Source organism: Narcine bancroftii, chromosome 8, assembly GCF_036971445.1.
Source record: "Narcine bancroftii isolate sNarBan1 chromosome 8, sNarBan1.hap1, whole genome shotgun sequence".
In the NCBI taxonomy this organism is placed as follows: Eukaryota; Metazoa; Chordata; class Chondrichthyes; order Torpediniformes; family Narcinidae; genus Narcine; species Narcine bancroftii.
The window spans coordinates 162062731-162089781 of record NC_091476.1 but is presented as its reverse complement, the minus strand read 5'-3'; the positions used below and the strand labels follow the sequence as shown (position 1 = coordinate 162089781).

At 41.2% G+C, this 27051-nt stretch overlaps 1 protein-coding gene and 1 long non-coding RNA gene across 15 annotated transcripts in view; one reads left to right on the top strand and one right to left on the bottom strand.

Annotated features, from left to right (window-relative positions):
- The window catches only part of macf1a (microtubule actin crosslinking factor 1a), a 535539-nt gene that overhangs the window by 99399 nt on the left and 409089 nt on the right, over positions 1 to 27051 (top strand). The gene's annotated exons all lie outside the window — the stretch shown is intronic.
- LOC138741930 (uncharacterized) overlaps positions 1 to 27051 on the bottom strand; it is a 103898-nt gene that overhangs the window by 31098 nt on the left and 45749 nt on the right. Inside the window, exon 3 of one of the 3 annotated variants that reach the window (XR_011343896.1) lies at positions 8523 to 8710. The exons of the other annotated variants lie outside the window; for them this stretch is intronic. This is a non-coding gene — a long non-coding RNA (uncharacterized lncRNA). Of the gene's footprint in view, positions 1 to 8522; positions 8711 to 27051 lie in introns of those variants that run through there. 3 annotated transcript variants of the gene reach the window in all.

The window sequence follows — 27051 nt, the reverse complement described above, 5'->3', positions numbered from 1 at the left end:
TTACTTTTAGTAGAATGAATGAAAAATTGAACATATTGGAAAATACAAAATTTTGTTATTATCAAGATGAGAGATTTCTTTGAATTTTTTGGTCAAATTATTATAAAAGAAGGTTCGAAAAGTGGGAGTTCATAAATTAAGAAACGAATGGGAGGTAGATTTAAATAAGCAAATAGATAAACGTAGATGGATTCAGATATGTAGAGTATGAAAAGTGCAATAAATGTGAGATTAGTTAGTTCAACAATGAAGACGCTGTTTACATCCGGTACTGCACGGATGCCAGTCTCTTCAATCTGAGGCACCTGCAAGCACACACCAAGACACAAGAGCAACTTGTCTGTGAACTACTCTTTGCAGACGATGCCGCTTTAGTTGCCCATTCAGAGCCAGCTCTTCAGCGCTTGACGTCCTGTTTTGCGGAAACTGCCAAAATGTTTGGCCTGGAAGTCAGCCTGAAGAAAACTGAGGTCCTCCATCAGCCAGCTCCCCACCATGACTACCAGCCCCCCCACATCTCCATCGGGCACACAAAACTCAAAACGGTCAACCAGTTTACCTATCTCGGCTGCACCATTTCATCGGATGCAAGGATCGACAACGAGATAGACAACAGACTCGCTAGGGAAATAGTGCCTTTGGAAGACTACACAAAAGAGTCTGGAAAAACAACCAACTGAAAAACCTCACAAAGGTTAGCGTATACAGAGCCGTTGTCATACCCACACTCCTGTTCGGCTCCGAATCATGGGTCCTCTACCGGCATCACCTATGGCTCCTAGAATGCTTCCACCAGCGTTGTCTCCGCTCCATCCTCAACATTCATTGGAGCGACTTCATCCCTAACATCGAAGTACTCGAGATGGCAGAGGCCGACAGCATCGAATCCACGCTGCTGAAGATCCAACTGCGCTGGGTAGGTCACGTCTTCAGAATGGAGGACCATCGCCTTCCCAAGATCATGTTATATGGCGAGCTCTCCACTGGCCACAATGACAGAGGTGCACCAAAGAAGAGGTACAAGGACTGCCTAAAGAAATCTCTTGGTGCCTGCCACATTGACCACCGCCAGTGGGCTGATATCGCCTCAAACCGTGCATCTTGGCGCCTCACAGTTCGGCGGGCAGCAACCTCCTTTGAAGAAGACTGCAGAGCCCACCTCACTGACAAAACACCCAACCCCAACCAACCAATTTCCCCCTGCAACCGCTGCAACCGTGTCTGCCTGTCCCACATCGGACTTGTCAGCCACAAACGAGCCTGCAGCTGACGTGGACATTACCCCTCCATAAATCTTCATCCGCGAAGCCAAGCCAAAGAAATTATTTTATTCCTCAGTTATATTTAACACCACAAAAGTTATATAATATGAATTTATTCAGATTAATGTTTTAGATGTGAACAAGAACTTGGTACTTTTTTTGCATTCGACTTGGCAGTGTTCCACACTTAAACTTTTTTGGCTTGATTCGGGAAATAGAATGAATAATTGGAGTTCGACTCCCACAGTATCCAATGTTATTTTTACTGGGAGAGGTTAGAAGCATTAAACCTAAATTAAAATTGAATATGGATCAAGTAAATAATTTATTCATATTGCTTTGGCAATAGTTAGAAAATTTATTGCTATAACTTGGAAGTCAGATATTTATTTGGGAATGGATAGATGGCATGCAGAAGTTCAGAGTTGTATTCCACTTGAGAAAATTACTTATAATTTAAGAGAGAAATATCATACATTTTGTGAAATATGGAGCCCATATTTACAAACTGTTGGTTTTAAAATTTAAATGAATCTCAAACATTCCCTTTCTCCTGTCAGTCTCTGTTGGGGTCTCGGTGGGTCTCTCTCTTGGTCTCGGTGGGTCTCTCTCTTGGTCTCGGTGGGTCTCTCTCTTGGTCTCGGTGGGTCTTTCTCTTGGTCTCGGTGGGTCTCTCTCTTGGTCTCGGTGGGTCTCTCTCTTGGTCTCGGTGGGCCTCTCTCTTGGTCTCGGTGGGACTCTTTCTTGGTCTCGGTGGGACTCTCTCTTGGTCTCGGTGGGACTCTCTCTTGGTCTCGGTGGGACTCTCTCTTGGTCTCGGTGGGACTCTCTCTTGGTCTCGGTGGGACTCTCTCTTGGTCTCGGTGGGACTCTCTCTTGGTCTCGGTGGGACTCTCTTGGTCTCGGTGGGACTCTCTCTTGGTCTCGGTGGGTCTCTCTCAGTCTCTCTCGTGAAGTTCTGTTGTGGTTTTCTTGTCTTTGTGAGGGGAGGGGGATTTACAGGTAGTTTTTCTTTTTTTCCTTTTTTATATATAAAATATTTGGGTTAAGTTTGAAATATTGTAAAATGTTTAATATAAGCAGAGGAGACTCTCCTACATGATGGTGATCATGGCATTGGGCCAGTGAGGGGTGCTGAAGAAAACTAGGCGGGCTGTTGGTGACTCCAGGCAAGGAGCCCATGCAGGCTGCTGGGGACTGTGGTCAAGGGATTTTCACCAGGCTGCAGACTGCTGGAGCCCAGCTCAAGACTGGGTAGTTCCAGGTAATGGAACCGAAATAAAAGCAGGTGCCAAGGGTGCTGAGGTCAATAGACAATAGACAATAGGAGCTGGAGTAGGCCATTTGGCCCGTCGGGCCAGCACCGCCATTTTAGATTATGGCTGATCATTACCATCAGTACTCCTTTCCAGCCTTATCCCCATAACCCTTAACTCCGTTACCCACAAGAGTCTTATCTAACTCTCTTTTGAACATAGTCAGCGAATCCGCCTCTACCACCCTCTGTGGCAGAGCATTCCACAGATTCACACTTCTCTGGGTAAAAAAAAAATACTTTCTCATCTCCGTCCTAAAGGGCCTACCCTGTATTCTTAAACTATGCCCTCTAGTCCTCGTCTCCCCCATCATTGGGAACAAGTAATCAGACTTCACCTTGTCTATCCCCCTGATGATTTTGTATATCTCAATCATGTCCCCCCTCATCCTTCTAAACTCCAATGGATACAAGTTCTTGCTGCATATGACAACCCTGCCATCCCTGGAACTAACCTTGTAAATCTGCGCTGCACACCCTCTATAGCTAGTATGTCCTTCCTCAAGTTTGGAGACCAGAACTGGACGCAATACTCCAGGTGGGGTCTCACCAGGGCCCTGTATAACTGCAGAAGGGCGTCTCTGTTCCTATACTCCAATCCCCTCTTTATGAAAGCCAACATTCCATTTGCCTTCTTTACAGCTTTCTGAACCTGCATGCTAGCCTTCAGTGACCGGTGAACAAGTACACCCAGATCCATTTGCACTTCCCCACTCCCTAGCTTGTCTCCATTTAAATAATACTCAGCTTTCCTATTACTTCCCCCAAAATGAATAACCTCACATTTGTTCACATTGAAATTCATCTTCCATTTAGCCGCCCACTCCTCCAGCCTGTCCAAGTCCCTCTGCATTTTCCTTACATCCTCGTCACACCCCACACCGCCACCCAGTTTAGTGTCATCTGCAAATTTGCTCATGTTATTTATAATCCCCTCATCCAAATCATTAACATAAATTACAAACAACTGAGGACCCAACACCGATCCCTGAGGCACTCCACTCGTCACATCCTGCCATTCTGAAAAAGACCCATTTACTCCAACCCTTTGTTTCCTATCTCTTAACCAATTTCCTATCCATGTCAGCACCTTACCTCCAATACCATGCTCCCTGATCTTGCCCACTAGACTCCCGTGCGGTACCTTATCAAAGGCCTTCTGGAAGTCCAAATACACCACATCCACTGGCTCTCCCAAGTCCACCCTCTTTGTCACATCCTCAAAAAATTCCAGAAGGTTAGTCAAGCATGACTTACCCTTAAGGAATCCATGCTGACTAGCCCTTATACTATTATTACTGACTAAGTGTTCTGCTATTTCTCCTTTTATGATGGACTCCAATATCTTCCCCACCACTGATGTCAGGCTAACCGGTCTATAATTTCCCGTTTTCTCCCTCCCTCCTTTCTTAAAAAGCGGCACCACATCAGCCACTCTCCAATCCTCAGGGACCTCCCCGGAATCTATGGAACTTTGGAAAATGTCGACCAGTGCCTCCACAATTTCCATAGCCACCTCTTTAAGCACCCTAGGATGCAGCCCATCAGGCCCTGGGGATTTATCAGCCCTCAGTCCCAACAATTTACTCATAACCTCCTGCTTCTGGATCCGGATATCCATTAGATCCCCTACCTCCCCAGTAAAGTTCCCCAAGTCTCTTGGTACCACATGACCACTACCCCCTAACTGACTATAACCTATATCCTCCTTGGTGAAGACAGTTGCAAAGTATTTGTTAAATTCCTCTGCCATCTCCTTGTTTCCGGTAATAATTTCACCCTTGCCCATTTTCAAAGGGCCAATTTTAGACTGAACCAATTTCTTCCTCTTCACATACTTAAAAAAGCTTTTGCTATCCTCCGCAATATTATCTGCTAATTTCCTCTCGTACTTCATTTTCCCGTCTCTTATGGCTTTCTTAGTTACCCTCTGATGTTCTTTGAAGGTTTCCCAATCCTCTAATTTCCCACTCCGCTTCGCTATCTTATAATTACTCCCTTTGGACTTGATAATGCACTTGATTTCCTTAGTTAGCCAGGGCTGCCATTTGCATCTCCTAGAGCCTTTCCTCCACTTTGGAATAAATTTGTCCTGAATCCTGTGAAAAATGTCCATAAAAACCTGCCATTTTCCCCCAGTTGTCCTCCCAGCTAGTGTATCTTCCCATTTTATTTTGGATAGCTCCTCCCTCATAGCTGCAAAATTCCCTTTATTTAACTGAAGTACAGATGCTTCCGACTTCCTTTCCATTTCCCTTTCTAATTGCAGCTTAAAAGTAACCATACCATGGTCACTATTCCCTAATGGCTTCCCTACATCAAGGTCACTTATTAAGTCTGCGTCGCTGCACAGCACCCAGTCCAGAATCGACTTCCCCCTGGTAGGTTCCTCCACTAGCTGTTCCCAGAAAGTATATCGTAGACATTCTATAAACTCGCTCTCTTGTGTTCCTGCCCCCGTCTGATTATCCCAGTCCACCTTCATGTTGAAGTCCCCCATAACTACCGTATTGCTACCACTTTGACATGCCACTCTTAATTCCTGATTTATACTACTACCAATATCTGAGCTACATTTCGGAGGCCTGTAAATGACCCCCATTATATTCCTCTTGCCCTTGCAATTTCTTAATTCAATCCAAACAGACTCTACCTCACCTGTTTCAATGTCCTTCCTTTCAAACGCCTGAATCTCATTTCTTACCAACAGAGCTACCCCACCTCCTCTTCTTAACTTTCTGTCATTTCTAAAGGATGTGTACCCTGGAACATTTATTTCCCAATCCTGCCCTTCCCGCAGCCATGTCTCCGTTATTCCGACAATGTCATAACCTCCCATCGCCATTTTGTCCTAGGAAAAAAAATGAACGCGTATTTGCTGTCTTCAAGGAAGAAACTTTGGAAATTATTCCAGAAGTTGAGTGAGGAGCAAATAGATGTCAGCATTAATTTCAATTTTCTTTGCGTTTTTTAAAAAAAATTGGGAAGGACAGGTGGTGAATCCTCAGGGCTGAGACTCTGAGGTCATTGTCACAAAGGAGGTTGTCATCTTTCAAATTTCCTGAATTTCCAGAATAATTCCTTTATACTAAAGATAAAAATGGAGACAGCAAACACTGAAGCTGCAGACTGGTCAGCCTAATGGAGATAGAGTAAATTTTAGAAATGATAACAAGGAAATGAAGCAAGGATATGGCAGAGTCAGTGTTTAGAAAGGTTTGGATCCGCTCAATTTATCAGAATCCGGATTCATTGTCATGACATTTGGTGTTTTGCGGCAGCGTCATAGAGCAAACGTACATATTATAACCATCTTGCGCCATTACTATAAAAAATAAAATAAAATAATAACAATAGAGGTGTACAAAAAGTCAGGCTGTGTCTTTGGGTCATCAATTATTCAGGAATCTGATGGCAGTGGAGAAAGAAGCTGTCCTTGTGCCGCTGAGTGCTTGTCTTTAGGCTCCTGTACCTTTTCTCTGATGGTAGCAGAACGAAGAGGCATGGCCTAGGTGGTGGGAGTCTTTGAGGATAGTGGCTGCTTTTTTAAGACACTGCCTCGTAGATGTCCTCAATGGAGTGATGTTTGGTGCTTTTGTGATGTGGCAGGCAGAGTAACAATCCTCTGGAATTTATTCTTGTCCTGAGAGTTGGCACCTCCATACCAGCCAGAATGCTCTCCATGATCCACATTCATTCCTTGGTTTTGTTTTGGTTGTGTGCAAGATTGCTGTCATTACACCATTCAATGAGCTGATCTTTCTCCCTCCTGACCATTCATGATTCTGACGAAAACTGTGGTAGCATTGGAATTGTGCCTGGCTACACAGTCATGGGTATATAACGAATAGAGCAGTGGGCTAAGCATGCATCCCTCGGGTGTGGCTGGGTTGATGATCAGTGAGGAGGAGACATTGTTTGCAATTCATACTGACTGTGATCTTCCAATGAGAAAGTCAAGGATCCAGTTGCAGAGAGGGGTACAGAGGCCTAGAATTTGTAGCTGCTTAATGATGTTCTGACGTCACCTTCAGAGACAGTTATAAGGACGTGTGTGTGTGTGTGTGTGTGTGTGTGTGTGTGTGTGTGTGTGTGTGTGTGTGAGGGTGTGAGGGTGTGAGAGTGGGTGTGGGTGTGTCTCGGTGTGTGTGTGTTTCAATGATCCTTAAACTCAGGTTAATTTCAAGTACAGAGTGAGGAGGTGCAGAAACTATTTTATTAAAATAGATGGTTGAGAGTCATAAATTAAACCACTCGTCTTAAATCAAGGATGCATTGTTGACAATAATAACAAACCACCATGTCATCCATTATTTTCTTATTTGTGTGCTCTTATGGGCATTGAATTTCTTGTGTTTGTGAGCCAATATTTACACTTTGCAGTTCCCATGGCGTCCTTTATTCTGGTTCATTTATTGTTTGGATGTTGACAAACTTATTTAACTTTCACTGTGTAAATTTTACTTTTGTTGTTTGAAAACAAATCTATATGTGCAGTAAGAAATTTGCCAGAACGGTTATTATAATGAAAACTGACCTGACACGATAAGCTGATGTTAATGCTGGATTCTGACACATCAAAAATATATATTTTTAGTCAAACATCCCATATTTAGATTTAGACTTGTTGATTCGTATTTCTTGTCAGAGTACGTACATGATATCGTGAGATTCTTTTTTTCCCTGTTTCCTGTGAGTGAGGCAGAATTACCATACCAGACCATGATACAGCAGGTCAACACATTTTCCACCACACATCTGTAGAAATTTCTCAGGGTTTCCAAGATAATACCAAGCCTACGTAAACACCTGAGGAAGTAGAGGCGCTGACCTGCTTTCTTCACAATGCCATTTGTTTGTTGGGTCCACGAAAGGTCCTCCGAGATGGTGACTCTCAAGACTTAAATTTGTTCACCCTTTCCACATCTGGTTTCCCACAACCCCTTCCCCCACCATGATCAGTGGATTGTACACCTCTGGTTTTCCCTTCCTGAGGTGAACAATCAGCTCCTTGGTTTTGGTGACCATTCAGCCAAATTTTCAATCTCCCTTCTGTAATTTGACTTATCATATCTTTTTATACAGCTCATTTTTAGATGGTTTTGCTGTCGTACTGAGCCACACAGTCATAACTGTAAAGTGAGTACAGTAGAACACAGTCCTGTGATGTTCCAGTATTGATGGAGATTGTAGAGATGTTCTTACCAAACTCACTGATTGTGATGTGGAGGTGAGGAAATCCAGGATCCAATTGCACAGTGAGGTGTTGAGTTCGCTGATCAATTTTGAGGGAACGATGGTGTTAAATGCCAAACTTTAGTCAATTAAAGAGCATACTACTGTACGCATCTTTGATGTCCAGGTGATCCAGGGTTTAAGAGCCAGTGAGTTGGGAATTGCTTTCCTTTTTTTATTAACACACCAATCAGCTTCCTCTTTTATTCATTTTGCCAGTTCCCTACAATATGGTGTAATATATAGTAGTCTAACCAATACCAACATGTCTTTGTGGGATGAGGCGCTTAAACCTACAAGTCATCACTTCATAAAATTGTTGCTGACACATGGGTTCAGATTAATCTGTAACTTTTGTTGTTTATACTTGTATTCGTATGATACGTTAGCAAATTTTTGATCTTTGTACCAACTGCCTCATTGCTTTTAAACCATGTATTTTGATGTGCTTAGCAGTTGTCCTCTTTATTTTAAGGAATTTCAATGATGTGTTCTACATTATAAGTTTGTAACTGTTTGCATGAAAGGTGTAATGTAATAGTGGTCAAATAACATTTGCAAAATATTAAGTATTGAAGAATACATTAAGGATCAGTCTGAGTTGTAATTCAAACAAGTTTTAAGAATGCTATTTTTCACTGCTTTTTTTTGTTAGCTTCTGACCTTCCCACACAATTTTGATCTTTTTAATTATTTTCATTGCAACCTGTTTACAATGTGCACCTCAGCATTTCTCATTAATGCCATCTGCTTGCAAAAATGACAGATTATTTGATATTTCTTGTTTGAGGAATTTGCAGTGACTACAGTGATTGGATGGACGTTTCAGCGGATGAAAACGTGCTTCAGTTATGTCATCCCTCTGTATAAAGGCTGGTTGTGAAGCTGCAGGATTTATCTGTCAGGAAAAAAAGAGGATGGATGACTGCTGTGTTGAGAATTTTCTGTTGTTGATTTAACAAAAAGTTTGGAAATTTGATCATCTGAACCACACCTAAGGTGTAACCACACCCTCAATCTGTTCCAAGCAAACACTCAACAATCGGAACTTATAATTGTCTAGGAAGGGAACAGAGTTCTGTTTTGATATTGAGATTTGACGTTGTACCACAACCCTAGGATGAAGTTAGGCAAAACACAGACTGGATTTCCTTGCTCTGCAATGCAAATGAACTAGCATTATGCCAGAAGTGTTCATTGCTTCCAATGTTTCTGGATGTCAACAACTATTTTGAATAATTGAATTATGGTGATTAGTTGAATTAAACATTGAATAAGGTATGATGGTGTACAGTACTTTGAAATGTATATAACTTTTTATTGGAGGCCAATCTACAGACATTGGGATGCTGGGCAATACTAATGGAAATTCATTGCCTTACAGCAGAGAAACATTAAAGTAGATCACATGTTACATTTTTAATGTATTATTGCATGACAATTTAAAAAAAAAAGATCTTTCAAAATCCAGTTAAAATTCTCATTCTCCACAGACTATCCAAACCACTTGGGTTTCCTGCTAAAGTTTTTTTTCAGTGCCTTCCTCCTTGACTTCTGCATCAAATAATTTATTTACCATATTTCTGTTTTTTGCCCTCCCTTCTCTGTCTTCATTACCTAAATTTGCTACATGTTAGCACCTGCTCGTAGAAAGCTCAGGAGATAGCATGCATATTTTCACTGTTCAACCTTTAGGTAATCATCTCTGACAACTTAATAATTCTACTCCCCTGGTCTCCTTAAGTTGCTCACTTCTACAACTGAACTGAGAAAAGAAACTCTCTAAAAATCACACCTTTCAATCTGGTAGAACTTTCTGGGCTGTGGAGACTTTGGCCTTCCGTTTGTCAGCTATTCATCTGTTCAGTTGTACTTAAAACTCCACCTTTTTTTTGATGCCTTGTCTCCAATAAATCCTCAGGTCTATTGCAGGATGTTTCCCTGCAATAGTCCAATCTTCAATCTGTTAGGCTGAGGGTAGCCAGACTGAAATACAAGTAGTCAACATAGTTTCCAGTGATGCTATATTTCATTACCTGAATCTCGTGCTGCTGAATTGAACCCTGTTGTCTTTTATGGAATGTTCTGATCACCCAACTAATCCTTTTTGACATAGTTTTATAATAAACCTCTCTTGCAAATATCGTGATTTGTAACTTTAAAAAAAAAATCCCATCTTCAGCTGTGGATCTCTAGTCCACAATCATGGGATAGTATAAATCAAGGATGCTGAAGATGGTGTGGGTGGAAGTCAGAAATAGAAAGGGAGCAATCATTGTACTAGTAGTAGTCTTTAGGCCCCCAGATAGCCCCCAGGACATTGTGGAGTAGATAAGCAGGCAGATTTTGGAATGGTGCAGTTAATTGTACAGGGTTGTAGTTATGGGTGATTTCAACTTTCCTAATATTGACTTCCACTTCCTGATTGCAAAAGAGTTTAATGGGGTTAAATTTGTCAGGTGCATTCAAGAAGGATTCCTGACACAATATGTGGACTAGCCGACAAAAGGAGAGGCCATACTGGATCTAGTTATGGATAATTAACCTGGTCAGCTGGCAGACCTCTCGGTGGGGGAGCATTTTGGTGAGAGTGACCACAACTTCCTGAGCTTTAGCATAGCTATGGAAAAAGATAAAAGCAGACAAAATGGAAAAGTGTTTAATTGGGGAATTACGATGGGATGAGGCAGGAACTAGTGAGAGTAAATTGGAAATCTTTGTTTAAGGGTGTAAGCACAGAACTAATGTGCAGGAAGTTTAGGGACCACTTTGTTCTGGGTTCAGGATAGGTTTGTTCCACTGGGACAAGGAAAAGGGAACTGTGGTAGATGATACAGGTGAGGCAGTTTGTCAAGAGAAAGAAGGATGCATACATTAGATATAGGAAACTGGAAGGGCTCATGAGAAGTATATGTTAGCCAGGAAGGAGCTTAAGAAAGGACTTAAGAGATTGCAAAGGGGGCATGGGAAAGCCTTGGCATGTAGGATTAAGGAGAACTGCGAGGCATTCTATGTATATGTGATGAACAGAAGGATGATGAGAATGAAGCTAGGGCCGCTAAAGGATAAAGGATGCAACATGTGCCTGGTGGCATAGGAGGTTTGAGAGGTCCTAAGTTGATACCCTAATCAAGGTCCTTTTTTTCTCTTGTGAATATTGAAGTGAGGTCTGAATAGAACAGGCTTGTGGGCTGGAGAATGTGGAGATTAAGAAAGAAGTGTTGGATCTTCTTAAAAAAAAAACAATATTGACAGGTTGCTTTGGGAAGTGAGGGAAGAGATAGCTGGGGCAGTAGCTATGATCTCGGAGTCCTCTTTGGCCGCAGGGGAGGTGCCAGAGGATTGGAGAATTGCAAGTGTCGTCCCCTTAAAGAAATAATAGGGAGAATTCTGTGAATTATAGACCGGTGAGTTTTACATCATTTGCTGTGGGAAGTGAGGGAAGAGATGGCTGGGACAGTAGCTATGATCTCGGAGTCCTCTTTGGCCGCAGGGGAGGTGCCAAAGGATTGGAGAATCGCAACTGTCGTCCCCTTAAAGAAATAATAGGGAGAATCCTGGGAATTATAGACCGGTGAGTTTTACATCAGTGGTGTGCAAACTATTGGAGAGGATTCTTAAGGATAGGATCTATGAGCATTTGGAGAAGTCCAGTCTACTCAAGGATAGTTGGCTTGGTGAGGGGAAGGTCATGCCTCACAAACATAATTGAGTATTTTGAAAAGGTAACAAAAGAAATTGATGTTGGTAAGGTGGTAGATGTAGTCTACATGGATTTTAGAAAGGCATTTGACAAGGTTCCCCATGAGAGACTCAATTAGAATGTCTTGAGGCATGGGATCGATGGAACCTCGGTTGTGTGGATAAAAAAAATCAGCTTGGCAGGTAGAAAGCAGAGAGTAGGGGTGGAAGGAAAGTATTCTTCCTGGAGGTCAGTGACTAGTGGAATACTGCAAGGATCTGTTCTAGGATCCCTGCTCTTTGTGATTTTTATAAATGGTCTAGATTAAGAGGTGGAAGGATGGGCCAGATGATATGAAGGTTGGAGGAGTTGTGAATGGAGCTGAAGGTTATTGAAGATTAGAAAAAGAAAAGTGGCAGATGGAGTTCAATTGGTTGTGTGAGGTGATGCATTTTGGAAGGACAAACCAGAGGGTTGAGTAAAAGGTTAATTGTCAGTAATAAGAGTGTGGATGAACAGAGGGACCTTGGGGTGCATATATGTCTCAAGGTCACTGCACAGGTTACCAGTAATAGGATAGTTAAGAAGGCCTATGCGATTCTGGGGTTCATTAATAGGGGGATTGATATGAAGAATAGAGAGGTGATGTTGTAACTGTACAAAAATGGCCACAGAAAGTTTCCTTCTCTCTGATTTAGACTTCACTCAAGCAATTTTGTTTTTATTAAAGTTGCTTAATATGACATAAAGTGTTCATTAAAATTGGTGAAACTGTTTAACAAAATTGCTTTTAGACACCTAAGATTCTGGGGCAATTGTGGGAGGACTTTCTGGAATAGAAATAAATCTGTAACTCTACAAATTTCTGGTGAGACCACACTTAAGGTATTGTGTTCAGTTCTGGTCACCTCATTACAAGAAGCATGTGGAAGATTTACCAGGATGTTGCCTGGATTGGAAAATAACTCTTATGAAGCAAGGTTAGCACAGCTAAGACTTTTTTTTGATCATAGAAGGATCTACAAGATTCTGAGAGGCAAAGATAGAGTGGACAGCCAGCGCCTGTTTCCCAGAACAGCCAGACAACATAAGTACAAAGTGAAGGAAGGGAAGTTTAGGGGAGGCACCAGGGGTATTTTTTAATATAGAGGTGGGTGCCTGGAATGCCTTTCTAGGGATGATGATGGAGGCCAAAACTTTAGGACATTTAAGAGGCACATGGATGGAAGAAAAATAGAGGGTTACGGAGTAGGGAGGATTTAGTACATTTTTTAAGGAGTACAGTGAAAACCCAATTTAACGCAATTCGCATATAACGCTGTGAGTCTGGACTCGAACTGCCGGCAGGAGTGGGGACATTGGGCAAAATACAAGCACGAAACCCTGATTTAGCTCTACCCTGCTTTTTTTGTGATGAGATTTTATGGACCCAAACCATCGCATTTTAATGGGCTTTCACTGTACACAACATTAAAGGCTGAAGGGGCTATACTGTGCTGTAGTTTTCTATGGTAAGCATGTAATAATTGGATCTTGGTGTACAAACCTAAGGACCCCTGAAGGTGGCAGTGGAGGTAAGGTAGTTGAAGAAAGAATAGGGCCTTCAGTATCGAGGGCATAGAATGCAAGGGCCTGGGGGCTGTGGTAAATTTGTTGGTTAGATTACAGCTGAATTCTTTAACCCATGCATTTGCTCTTTTGAAGTAAGTGCTTACGACAACTTTGACCTTTTCCACTTTCCCCAGCATTAATAGAACATTACAGCACAGAGAAACAGGCCATTCAACCCTTCCAGTCTGTGCCAACCAATAAAACTAGCTAGTTCCACTGATCGACTTTCATACATGACCCTCCAGACCACTCCTATCTATATATTTATCCAATTTATTTTTAAAACTCAAGATTGAATCTCCATTCACTACATCAAGATGGCAGCTAATTCCAGACTCCTACCATTCTCTGAGTGAAAAACTTTCCCCAAATATTCCCCTTTTACCTCTCCCCTTTCAACCTTAAGTTATAACCTCTCGTATTTATCTCCCCCAATGTAAGTCGCAACATCTTACTCATATCTACTTTGTCTATACCCCTCATAATCTTATAAACCTCTATCATCTCCCCTCATTTTCTTCGTTCCAAGGAGTATAGTCCTGATCTGTTTAATCTTTCCCGGTAACTCAACTTTTGAAGACCTGGCAACATCTTAGTAAATCTTCTCTGCATTCTTTCAATCGTAATGATAATTTTCCTGCTGCCGGGTGGCCAGAACTGCACAAAATTTTCTAGTGTGGCCTCGTCAATGACTTGAATAACTTCAACATAACATCCCAACCTATACTTAATACTTTGATTTATAAAGGCTAAGATGCCAAAAACTTTCCTTACAACCTGTCCACATGCATCACCACCTTCAGGGAACAATGTATATGTATTCCCAGATCTCTTTGCTCCTCCGCACTCCTCAATGGCCTACCATTTACTGTGTACATCCTACCTTGATTCGATCTTCCAAAGTGCAACATCTCCCATTTATCTGCATTAAATTCCATCAGCCATTTACTTGCCCAATTTCCCAGATGGTCCAGATCCTCCTGCAAGCTTTGAAAATTTTCATTACAATCCTATCTTTGTGTCATCAGCAAACTTTCTGATCCAATTCACCATGTTATCATCTAAGTCATTTATATAGATAACAAACAATAATGGACCCAACACAGATCCCTGAGGCATACCACTCGACATAGACCTCCAGTCTGAGAAGCAACCATTCACCAGCACTCTGTTTTCTTCCAAGCCAATTTTGAATCTAGTTTCCAACCTCTCTATGTATACCTAGTGTCGTAATCTTATGAACCAACCTCTCATGTGGAACCTTGTCAAAGGCTTTACTAAAGTTCATATAAACAACATCCACAGCCTTTCCCTCATCAACCTTGGTAACCGCTTCAAAAAAAACTCTACAAGATTTGTTAAACATGACCTACCATGCATAAATCCATGCTGACTGTCCTTAATCAGCTGATGACGGTCCAAATATCTATATATCCTACCTCTCAGAAATCCTTCAAACAATTTACACACTACTGACATCAGGCTCACTGGGCTATAATTGCCTGGTCTACTTTTGGAGCCCTTAACCAGCGGGATGGCATGATCTACTCTCTAATCCTCCAGGCCCTCCCCCATGACTAAGGACATTTTGAATATATCCGCTAGGGGACCTGTAAATTCAGAATAGAAGACAGTCATCTGTTCATTTCTTAAACTATTACATTTTCATGCTATATTTTGACGTTTTCTCATTTCACCTCTGAAGTTAATGTTGGCCTAACTTAATCATACAAAGTAATTTTTATGCAAGTTGAGCAGAATATGGGAAAATTTGTTGTTTCGGGTCAATGTACTGATTGATTATAACCTGAAATGTTACTCTTATTTGGCACATTTTTTAAAAAATTCTTATATTATTGGCATCCTTTGACTCTCCTGTGATGCACACAAGGATGCTTTACAATTAAAATTGTTTAAAATGTTATTTGTTTAAAACAAATTACAGAAAATATTAGGGCTAACAAATCTTTCTCCCCATGACACCATGAGTTTTCTCCAGGTGCTCCAGTTTCAAAGTTCAGATTTATTGTCAGAGTACATACATGACATCACATATAACCCTCTTTTTTACTGCAGGCCAGGCAGAATTTCTACTTATCAGTAACTGTAAACTGTCCACAAGAAAAAAGATACATATACTATACAAAAGAGAAATGCAAACACAAAAAGAAATGTACATAAACTGCATTACAGAAAAAAATAAATATCAATAATGAAAAATGCGTAAAATCAGAGTCGTTGAGTGTGCCTGAGTGCTGTTTTGAAGTCTGATGGTGGAGGGGTAGCAACTGTTCCTGAACTTGGTGGTATGAGTATTGTGGCACCTGCACCTCTTTAATGGTGGCAGCAGCGAGAACAGAGCATGTTCTGAGTGCTGCAGATCCTTGATAATTGCTGCTGCTACTTTCCATTTAGATTTTCTCTGTGGTGGCGAGAATTTTGCATGTGACATTCCAAGCTCTGTTCACTTTTGCAGGGCTTTCTGCTCAGATGTATTGCTGCCTCCATACCATGCCATGATGCAACTGATTAGCACACTTTCCAGGGTTTCCAATATCATATCAAACCTCCACAGACTCCTGAGGTAGGAGATGTGCTGACATTCTTCACAATGATATTAAATTTGTTGGGTCCAGGAAAGGTGCTCTAAGCTGGTTGCTCCCAAGAATTTAAATTTGCTCATCTTCTTCACCTCAGATCCATAAATGACCACTGGATCGTACACATCTAGCTTCCTAAAGTCTACAATCAGCTCCTTGGCTTTGGTGACATCCAGTGAAATACACCATTCAGCCAAATTTTCAATCTCCCTCCTGTATGCTGACATTTTGCCCATTTTATACAGCTCACTACCGCGGTACCATCAGCAAAATTGTCAATGGTGTTGTTGTTGTACCGAGCTCTACAGACATGGGTGTAAAGTGAGTAGACCAGAGGGCTGAGTATGCAGCCCTCTCGTGCTGCACTGCTGATGGAGATTGTGGAGGAGATGTTTCTGTACTGATTGGGGTTTGGAGGTGAGGAAATCTAGGACCCAATTATGGAGTGGGTTATTGAGACCCAGATCTTGGAGTTTGCAGATTAGTTTTGAGGGGATGATGGTGTTGAATGCTGAACTGTAGTCAATAAAGGGCATCCTGATGGATGTATCTTTGCTGTCCAGGTATTCCAGGGTTTTGTGCATCAGTTGTAGTCCTGTTGTGGTAGGCCTATTGGAAGAGATCCATATCCCATGTTCCAAAGATGTACAGGGTTGGTCGATTGAATGGTCACTTGGGTGTAATTGGAAGGCGGAGGCTCATGGGCCTGAAGGGCCTACTACCATACTGTATCTCTAAATTGTAAAATGATAAATTATTAGAATGCTAGGAGGACTTATCTGAAGCTTTGATTTTTGGATATCTTGCTCTCAGAATTAAATACATTATTTTGAGACCATGGAAGAATTTTTAAGGAAAGCTTTGTAGGCTTGGATTGTCATGGTATTGTGGTTTGGTGTGACACTCCTTTTTCCCCACCAAGTGTGTTCAGTGTGAATGGGATGCTAGCTGGGCATGTTTGTCAATATACTTCATGATGTAACATCTGCATTTTGGGTTGTTTCGCATTCTCAGATAGACCTTTTTTGCGCTTTCATGCGTTCACAACCATCTCGCTCATGTTTGAAACATTTAGGTATCTTGATGCACCCATTGAAGCCAAGTATTTGGGGTGGAATATGGTAGGTATGAGTCTTCAGAGTGACTTCCTCTGAACATCATCATTGTTCTGTGTCATGTCCTGTGGAATCCCTATGGGGAATTCAAACTTAGTTATTATCATACACATGATTACTTCTCGCTGCTTGACTTTGTCTGCATGTGTTAATATTGTATGGTATGTGACTGCCTAAGAGAAAATTTTATCAGATAATTGTAGAGCCCTACCATCTGTCCCCATGTATGGCATCGGGTTTTTATTTCCAGCATTGCCATTTCGGCAGATGGGAGCTTGTGGAAGGATCATCATTTGTTTCTTAAAATCCTCTTAAATTCCTTGCTCTTCAGAGAGAGACCCTTGCTCACTAGAGTTTAGACAAAAGCTAAGTGGAGATCACTGATGCAGGGAGGATCTACTTTTTACTCTTTAAATGTCTAGATTCAAGAGCCTCAGTCTTAATAATGGATAGATTGCTTAGGATGGAGATGAAGAAATCACTCCAGCAGAGAGTGGAGAATATTTACAATTCTTCTCTTTAGAAGAAAGTTCTGTCAAGAAATATTCAAAACCAATTTCTAGATACAATTCAAGGAATTTGAGAGTGGTGCATGATTTTTGATGACTGGTGGAGCAAGATTGAAGAATTGAATGCTTTACTCTTGTATGTCAGTTCTGCAAGAAAAAAAATTGTGTCAAATGGCATCCGTTGGATGGATGGAGAGCTGTTGTTAACTAAAGGTCATTTATCCTGAAATTTTCAATGGCAAATTTGAGAGTAAGCAAACAAGTTCACAGATAGAGGTTTTTTATAGGAGTGGAATTGTGATCTTTGATTAAGGATATCATAGTCAAATCTTTATCCCTGATGTACATTCTTCTGACATGATACCATTAAGTCAGAAGTTTATATTTAATTATTGAGCAATACCAACTCGTGATTAATTCTGCTGCATAAGTTCAGCTTCAATACAGTTTTGATTTGTAATCAGTGAAGAATGATGATCTGTAGTGATGCAAATTGGTTGTTATCTATTGCATGATTATCATGGGTGGAAAGCACCCTGTTTGGCTTTGTTGAAGAGAGGGGTCACACAGCAGTCTGCTTTGTTTGGACTGAACAAATCACTTTATCTTTAATGATTAGAACATATTGACATCCATTATTTTTGGTGTTCCAGTTTTTTTAAATGAATAATTGGACTTTTGTGAACAGTGTTGGTCTTGTTTGGCCCATAAGTTTAATTTGACAATTTTTACAGTAATTTTCACAAGGATAACATGAATTTTTATTTGGCTTCTGTCTAATATTGTTGTCAAATCTTTAGTCCATTATATTGACTTTCATTATTAAAAATTTTTGAGAAATTGAGTAAAATCATTTGGTAGATGTCCATTTCATTGCTGGCTAAATGAGGACGCAAGGTTTTTGTGCATTGCCCATTGCTGAATGGTTTCCAGGGATTTTTTCATCTATTTCATAAATGAAGACCAATGACAATGTGGATAGAACTGAAGCAGAATACCGGGAGATTAGAGTAAAGAGTAGGGATGACAGTCCACGCAACCTGAGTATGTGATGATTTTGAGACACATAAGCTATATAATAAAAAGAAAACTTTAATTATTTTTAAAAAACTATAGTTTTTATCTGACACAAATAAAAGAATCTTGTACAATTGTACATATAAATATTAATGCATGGTATTTATTCAGTAAAGAAATCCGCTAACAACAATGTCGCACTATAAGAGGTGGAAAATCCCCACGTGGTACGAGAGTAACAGGCAGAGTCTCGGTGCGGGCAGGCAGAGTCTCGGTGCGGGCAGGCAGAGTCTCGGTGCGGGCAGGCAGAGTCTCGGTGCGGGCAGGCAGAGTCTCGGTGCGGGCAGGCAGAGTCTCGGTGCGGGCAGGCAGAGTCTCGGTGTGGGCAGGCAGAGTCTCGGTGCGGGCAGGCAGAGTCTCGGTGCGGGCAGGCAGAGTCTCGGTGCGGGCAGGCAGAGTCTCGGTGCGGGCAGGCAGAGTCTCGGTGCGGGCAGGCAGAGTCTCGGTGCGGGCAGGCAGAGTCTCGGTGCGGGCAGGCAGAGTCTCGGTGCGGGCAGGCAGAGTCTCGGTGCGGGCAGGCAGAGTCTCGGTGCGGGCAGGCAGAGTCTCGGTGCGGGCAGGCAGAGTCTCGGTGCGGGCAGGCAGAGTCTCGGTGCGGGCAGGCAGAGTCTCGGTGCGGGCAGGCAGAGTCTCGGTGCGGGCAGGCAGAGTCTCGGTGCGGGCAGGCAGAGTCTCGGTGCGGGCAGGCAGAGTCTCGGTGCGGGCAGGCAGAGTCTCGGTGCGGGCAGGCAGAGTCTCGGTGCGGGCAGGCAGAGTCTCGGTGCGGGCAGGCAGAGTCTCGGTGCGGGCAGGCAGAGTCTCGGTGCGGGCAGGCAGAGTCTCGGTGCGGGCAGGCAGAGTCTCGGTGCGGGCAAGACTAAAGAAATTATCGTGAACTTAAGGAGGAGCAAGAATGAGCACCTTCCATGACACATCAATATCTTTGTAGTTCCTTCGAGTCCACTTAACTAGTGACCCATCATAGACACACATCTCTTCACTTTACAGGAAGGCACAACAGTGATTGCACTTCCTAAGAAGACTGAAGCAGGCAAGGCTACTGCTCACCATCATTTCTACAGGAGCTCTATTGAGAGGGTCCTGACTGGCTACATCACAGTGGGGTACAGTTGTTGCAGAGAAATGGTTCAGAGGTCAATCCACAGGACCATAAGAGTGGCAAAAAGGATCACGGGATTCTCCCTTCTCCCCCACCCAACCCATTGATGTGATTACCAGGATTTTGTCTGAAGAAGATGCGTAAAATCATTGAGGACCCCTTCCACCCTGCACACAGGATCTTTCAATTGCTCCCATCAGGAAAGAGATGCAGGAGGATCGGAATCAGCAGTACCAGAGCGAGGTACTGCATCTTCCCATGGACAGTGAGAATGCTGAATGACTAAAGGAACCGCTCACACTAACCATCTGAAACTCTCGTGTTCACGAAACTATTTATTTGTGAATGCTTGTATACGTATCGTATATATGTGTTGTATCTGGTTGTGTCTCTGTAGGATTTGCACCAAAGGCTGGAGAACACTGTTTCGTCAGGTTGTACTTATGCAATCAGATGAAAATAAACTTGAATTTGACTTGACCCAATTCCTGGAAGTATGTATTTGGTTAGGTCGTCTTTATAGGTGGAGAACTATTGATAAGTTAGTTTTTCTGTAGAATATATGATGAGTATTTTCTGTTTGTATTTCAGATTTCTGGCTTCTGCAGTTCCTTGTTAATGTAATTGAGAAAGATTCCAGTTATCTTTAAGTTGTTCACTTGACAAAAATGCAGCGTTTAAATACTGCTGCTGTTTCTATGCTCTCTGTTCCACTGGGGATGAGTTGCTGCTGTTCTCATAAAACTGTCCAATCATGAACTAATGAATCCGAGCAGATGTTGCACAATTTTGGATTGGAACCTCTCCTTGTCCTGGTGTACATTTTTTGGTATTGACAACCAGTTTAGTTAGTGCTCTGCACAAATACAAAGGTGTAAAAGATTGCCTTGAAACCCTTTACAAATTTTGCATTGCATGTAAAGAATGAACATTTTACCTGGGAGTGGATCTTGCAAAATATGTACAATGCAAGCAGAATGTTTATTGAGGCTAATAATTCTTTTGTAAGCTCTGTAGTTGGAATTGTCCTTGTGTTGTTGATATGATACTGGGTAAGGATGCATAGATGCCTGAATTATTTATAGTAAAATGACTCAAAGCATTGGGTCATATGAAAGGACATTATAGCTCAGCTTCCTGTTCTCCTTCAGATACCACATAGATGCACTTCCCCTAAGCAGCATTGAAATTTATTTCTATTCTTGACTTTTCCTTGAAGATTTGAAGCCAAATGTCGGCATCATTTTACCTCATTGCAAAGACTATCATTTTCCCATCATGCAAATTATTGAATCTGTCTGTAATTAGTCTGTGGCTTGGCTACTTGCTGAATCGGCTTTCTGTGCCCTCAAGATTTCTCTGTATATAAAATTGGATTTTAGTTACATTTTCTAGTTTTTACAGAATACCGTATTTACTCAGTCTCCCAATGTTGATGTTTAGCACAAATCTGCTGTCAAACAAATAGTTACTTTCAAGTGTCCATTGTATTTTTTAAAATTAAATGATTTATTGAATAAATGTTTAATGCTGTGCCCTTGACAAGTGCTTGCTTTGCATTAATTGATCACTTGAAACCTCCATCCTCATCTACCATTCAGCATGTCACAAGCCTTGCACTTCAGCTTCTTTGTTCAAGGCTGAGTTGTGAACCATTGTACATTGATCAACTAAAACAATTTTTAAATTTTGCATTATAGTTGTGAAGATTTTGACCATGTTAACCTATTTTGTGTATGCTCCCTTTTATTCTCCAACTTGAGTTCAGTATTTTGGAAATAATCTCAAATCCTTATTTAAATTTACTGACCCTTGACCTTCCTGCCCATTGTTGCTAGATGGCACACATTCAGCAAATTTTGATTTTGCTGCCCGAAACATGTATTCTTTCCACCCAGTTTAAATCCTAACCCTCAAAGTGGACATAATTTACAACTTTTTTTGTGATCTCTGTAGCCCTGTAAATATACGTCAGACTTGAAATATACTTTTTGAGTAAACCTATCTAGGTGTTATGATATGAAAACTAATGCATTGTATTTCAGATCAAGTCTGATTTAAATTTCATGAAATGTGTGTTGCAGAGAATTTGTGGAAGTTGTTTTCTGAGTTACTTGTTATACCAAGTTTGTACTTTAAAAAGAATCCAGGTTCAAGGTACTGAAGCATAAAATGGTGGCTTTTGATTTATGCTAAAGATGCCTGGAGTGTTAATCATGCCCTAACCAGTGGCATTATTAAGCAGACAAAATGTTTGTCTCTTTATAAAATTTCACCCATGATGTTTCCAGTAATAGATATTTTTACAATTTTTTAAAGTTCCTATTTTGAACACAATTAATTATACTTTTAAAGTTGCAGAAATCTTTTTTTAAATTTTCACGAACCTGTACTGTACTTCTGTTCTACCATTAACTTTCTGTTGGGAAGTTGAATAGTATGCTTGGGGTTAGTTGCTGGTATATTATTTATTAACGGACCATTTCATGCTCTGCTTTTATTGAAATGACAGCAAATAAGTCAATGTTGGCTTACTGGAATAGTACAGAATAAAAGTTAATTGTGAGACTACAGGCAGGCTCAAAGACATGCCAGCCCCAGTGAATATAATTTTAGAATCCTTGTATTCCAACCTTCATGTAAAATTGCAGAAATATTGCTGCATGTATTCGAGAAGGTGAATGGATTAAAAAAAAATTGAGACCATTTCAGCTTGCACTAAAAACTTAGAGCTATTGTGCAATTTGTAGAATGAGCAGAATTAATTATCTTAGGAAGGAAACATTAGAAACTTGGCTTTATACAAGTCACCATTTTTTTAACCTTTATAATAGCAGGATCTTGCTGTTCCAAAACTGTTTTTTAAAATAGTCTTTAAATGATTAGTTCCTGATTGTTATCTCATAAAACTCCGATTATCCAAAATCGGATTCTCTGAAATCCTCAGTTATCCGAAACAAATCAGAAATTCTTATTTATCCAAATTTTTGGGGAAGTCGTACTGACCTCAGCCTCCCAGTGGCAGCAGATGTCGGGCTCCCAGTCAGCAGCGGGGCCTTCCTTGGTGGGGATGGCTGGAGGTGTGGGCTGAGAAATGGCTGATAGAATTTAATACAGATAAATGTGAGGTGTTACATTTTGGAAAGGCAAATCAAAATAGGTCATATGCATTAAATGGTAGGCTATTGAGATGTGCAGAGCAACAAAGGGATTTAGGAGTTGTGGTAAATAGTACCCTCAAGGCTGTTACTCAGGTAGATGGTGTGGTGAAGAAGGCATTTGGAATGTTGGCCTTCATAAATCAGAGTATTGAATTCAAGAGTAGGGAGGTTATGATGAAATTGTACAAGGCATTGGTGAGGCCAAATTTGGAGTACTGTGTACAGTTTTGGTCACCAAATTATAGGAAAGATATAAACAAAATAGAGAGAGTGCAGAGAAGGTTCATGAGAATGTTGACAGGATTTCAAGGTTTGAGTTACAGGGAAAGGTTGTGCAGACTAGGGCTTTTTTCTCTGGAGTGTAGAAGATTGAGAGGGGACTTGATAGAGGTGTTTAAGATTTTAAAAGGGACAGACAGAGTAAACGTGGATAGGCTTTTTCAATTAAGAGTGGGGGAGATTCAAACTAGAGGGCATGGTTTAAGATTGAAGGGGGAAAATTATAAGGGGAACATGAGGGGAAATTTCTTGATGCAAAGGGTGGTGGGGATGTGGAATGAGCTTCTGACAGACGTGGTCGAGGCAGGATCATTGGTTACATTTAAAGAAAGACTGGATAGTTACATGGAGAGGAGAGGACTGGAGGGATATGGACCAGGTGCTGGTCAGTGGGACTAGGAGGGTGGGGATTTTTTACGGCATGGACTAGTAGGGCCGAACTGGCCTGTTCTGTGCTGTGTGGTTATATGATGTGTTGGTGATCGACGGTGGCCAGTTTTTTTTTACATATGGTGAGAATTAAACATAATTTTAATGCTTAAAAAGCCTTACCTTGCTGTTTAAACATTGTTACAACTGATTTGCTGTTGCAACTGGGCTGTTTTTAAAAAAAAAAGACATTTCTCAGAAAAAATAGTTTCTCCAAAATAGGCCCGGTCCTGACCATTTCAGATAACTGGAGTTGTACTATATTTTCAAGAATTTGGAATTCTAACATAATCACCAGCCCACGATAGATAGCAGTGATGTTAGTGAGCCAATCAACGACGATGATCGGTGCTGGCTTTACTCACCATTATCTCAGTGCTCGATGTTCTCCTACATATCCAGACAGATGATGGTCTTTCTGTTGGGAAATCCAGAAACCAGTTACAGAGAGGGGTGTTGAGTCGGATCGATGAACAGCAGCCTTGTTTTCCAGGTTGGAGAGAGGGGACAAGGCTATAGGATAGTCTGTGGAACAGTTTCTTCTATAGGCGAATTGAAATGGGTCCAGCATCCCTGGGAGGTGCTCTTTGATGCATTCCATCACCAGACAATCAGAGAATTTCATAATGGTGGAGGTCAGTGCCACACGATCATTGAATAATAATAATGTTATTATTGAAACCTGTAATTAATTATTGAGACCTGTCATTATCACCCTCTTGGGTACCAAGATGATGGTGGCTGTCTTGAAATCGGAGGGAATGATGGACTGCTCCAGTGAAATGTTGAAGATGTCAGTGAAGATCTGCTTCATTTGTTCTGCCCAGTCCTTCGGTAACCAACCGGGTGTGTTGTTTCGTTCCGCTGCTTTGTGTGAGTTCACTTTGGATAGGGTTCTTCTCACCTCAGTCGTGGCTATGCAGGGGGACACGGAGCTTTCTTTGGAGTTGATTTATTCTTCTCATGAAACCGTGCATAGATGATGTTCTGTCTGGAAGGGAGGTTCTTTTTAAACTCTCAAGGTTGACTTGTGATCTGTTAGTCTTGATCCCTTGCCTCGTATCCCTCGTGTTGCTGGTGTTGCACTGATGTCTGTGAATCCTCTGTGCATACCCTTGCATTGCCTTCTGTATTGTACTGGAGGGTTCGCCCCTGGCTGCTCTGGGTGCCGTCCTGTCCCCTGTCCTGAAGGCAGCATCATGGACTGAAAAGTGCCTGGACCTCTGCATCCAATCATGGTTTCTGCACTTGGAGTTAGATCTGGTGATGTAGTGTGAATGGGAGCATTCTGAGGATGTAGCCCTGAGGCGCACCAGTGTTCAGTGTGACAGTGCTTGGTGCTCTGCTACTGACCTTGGCAGATTGTAGTTTTTCTGTTTGGAAGTCCAGAATTCAGTTAGAGGGGTGTTGAGTCCCAACGAGGACAATTTCTCCATCAGTCTTTGAGGAATGGCTGTATTAAACACTGAGCTGGCGTTGATGAACAGCAGCCTGGCAAATGAGGTGTTGTTCTCCAGGTGGGTCAGGATGGAGTGAAGGGACAAGGCAATGAACATAGTCTGACAGATTTCTTTTGAATTAAATGTATTGTGTAGTGTCGAGTTGCTTTGTTCCTGTGTGCTTGTTTGTATGTCACATGTATTATAGTCTCTGATGCCTTTTGTTCACGATTTTTATTACTGTATTTGCAAGGTTATGAATAAGCTTTGAAACCTTTTTCAGAGAAGAATTTCATCATTGTCACGGTGCAATAAACGTCCTTTAAACCAATTGTTTTTCTTTCTGGCACTGCTTGGCAAGAATGATGGCATGTACTTTTCCTGGCAATGTGTAGTCAGCAGAAATATGAATCCAAACTTTTCATTTTAGTGTTGTAGTGCACAATATTTTAATCAGTGAGTTTTCCACTTTTCATGTGACATAAAAATGCAATTTACATCGAAAGACCAAACCCTGAAAATTCACTATCCTTGGGGAAAATGGAGTTGTGGGGAAAGTTGACATGGCAAAGTACTTTGGACCTCTGAACTTTGACAATGCTCATAGAATGAATAAGACTGCTGACTGTAAATGATCAAGCCAGTGGAGCATATACTGCAGCTAAATGTGCCAGATGTGAATGTTTAATAATTACTAGAATCTTGCAAACTACTTTTTCAACAATGAATGTAAACAAAATCAGTCTGACACTTAAATTTGTAGCAAAACTCATTTTATTGGAGTCTATTTTTGAGCTGGAAATCTATAATATTTTTGATATACATTATTCCATGCTCTGATACACTTTTCATGTTATGTAATTACTCTTCAAGGATGTTCAAGAGGCTGAATTTAGAGCAGTACTGACATCGGCATAATTGTGTTTGAAATGATGACTTCAGAGTAATAAAGATAGTCAGGGTGATAAATTTTTCATAGGAACATGTATGAATGTGAGTTTATGTGGTACAAATGTTAAGTCTGTATAATCTGCTTATTCTATGTGTCCAAATTGATGGTTACACCAGCACTCTTTATCCTTCTTCTGGTAATCCAAAGCTGCTATCTTTTTGGTTTCCCCTTGACATATTTGATTTTGCCAGATCTGCATTAAATAGTTTAAAAAAAAATACCTACCTGCTGCAATTCAAAATGGTCACAACTGATCAATAGCTTCTATTGCCACTGAATTAATCAAGAAAATTTCAACATTTGCATTGCAGTAATTTTTGTCCTTTTAAATTTAAATTTAGATGTTGTACAGCATGGTAACAGGCCATTTCGACCCACAAGACTGCTGCCCAATTTACACCCAGTTAACCTAAGTTTTGAACAGTGGGAGGAAACCTGAGCCCCAGGGACACTGGGAGAAAGTACAAACACCTTACAGACAGCCTGGTCCTGATCGCTGGAGCTGTAAAGGCATTAAATCAACAGATCACTTTTACGGGGCTTAACTAAATAAACTGGTATCTGCAAGACTTTGCAAATTCTCGTGTTATTTCACTGAATTGGAATTAGTTAATTGTGATTTGTGATGGACTTTATGCTAGTTTGTGTGTCACAGATTGGTGTCATGGCCAAATAGAACCATAAAAAGCTGCAGCACGTAAAACAGGCCATTTGACCCCTCTAGTCTGTGCTGAAAAATCATTCTTCTAGTCCCACTGACCTGCACCCATTCCATAACCCTCCAGACCTCTCCCATCCTGGTACTTATTCAATTTATTCTTAAGCATAAGAGTGAGCCCACATTTACCATTTCAAATGGTAGCTTGTACCAAACTCCCTAATGATCCCCTTAAACCTTTCACTCTAAAGCATGTCCTCTCGTATTTACCTTTCCCAATTTAAGTGGAAAGAGCCTACTCAAATTTACTCTTGTCTTTTCTCCTCATAATTTTATAAACCTCAATCAAATCTCCCCTCATTCTTGTACGCTCTAAGGAATAAAGTCCCAATCTATTTAATATTTCCCTATAACTTCTGAAGACCTGGCAACATCCGAGTAAATCTTGTCTGCACTCTCAATCTTACTGATATTTTCTCCGTAGTTTGGCGACCAAACTGTACTCAATACTCCAAATTTGGCCTCATCAATGTATTTTACAACCTTACCAATAACATCCTTACTCCTCTACTCCATACTTTGATTTATTATAAGGCCAAGATGCCAAAAGCTTTCTTTACAACCCTGT